A 1,016-nucleotide genomic window follows, 5' to 3' on the forward strand; every position below is an offset into this window, starting at 1 on the left:
GGCTACACCTGTGGTCTCAGCTACTTGGGAGGTTGAGGCATGAGAATCACTTGAATCCAGGAGGCAGAGGTTGCAGTGAGCCGAGATCATGGCAGTGCACTCCAGCCTGGGGTGACAGAGACTCTGTCTCCAAAATAATAAAATAAAATGAAAAATAAAATAAAAGTTCCTTATGGCAATGTTTATGAAAGCCCCCAAATGGAAAACATCCAGATATCCATCTACTGGGGATCAACTAATTCACATACACAATGGAGTATTATACAGTCCTTTGGACTGATGCTTTAGAAATATAGCAACATGGCCAGACACAATGGCTCATGCCTGTAATCTGAGCACTTTGGGAGGCCAAGGCAGGTAGATCTCCTGAAGTCAGGAATTCGAGACCAGCCTAGCTAACATGGTGAAATCCTGTCTGTACTAAAAATACAAAAATTAGCCAGGGGTGGTGGTGGGCACCCGTAATCCCAGCTACTTGGGAGGCTGAGACGGGAGAATCACTTGAACCGAGGAGACAGAGGTTGCAGTGAGCTGAGATCACACCACTACACTCCAGCTTGGGTGACAGTGAGACTCCACCTCAAAAAACAAAAAGAAATGTAACAACATGGTAAAATATTCATGATATATAAATGCAGAAGACATGTATGGTACAACTTCCTATGTACATGAAAAATGTCTGAAGACACACATCATGTTAACAATAGTTGTTAAGGTGGTAGGTTTATGGGTGTTAAAAAAAATTTCTTTATGCCTACTGGTATTTTCTTTTCTATTTTATTTTATTTTATTTTATTTTTTTTAGAGATGATGTCTCTCTATGTTGCCCAGGTTGGTCTCAAACTCCTGGGCTCAAGCAATCCTCCTTCCTTGACCTCCCAAAGTGCTAGGGTTACAGGCGTGAGCCACCATGCCCAGTCCCAGTGGTATTTTCTTTTTCTTTTTTCTTTCTTTCCCTCCTTCCTTCCTTCCTTCCTTCCTTCCTTCCTTCCTTCCTTCCTTCCTTCCTTCCTTCC

This window comes from Mandrillus leucophaeus, unplaced genomic scaffold (genome assembly GCF_000951045.1).
Source record: "Mandrillus leucophaeus isolate KB7577 unplaced genomic scaffold, Mleu.le_1.0 Scaffold4, whole genome shotgun sequence".
Lineage (NCBI taxonomy): Eukaryota > Metazoa > Chordata > Mammalia > Primates > Cercopithecidae > Mandrillus > Mandrillus leucophaeus.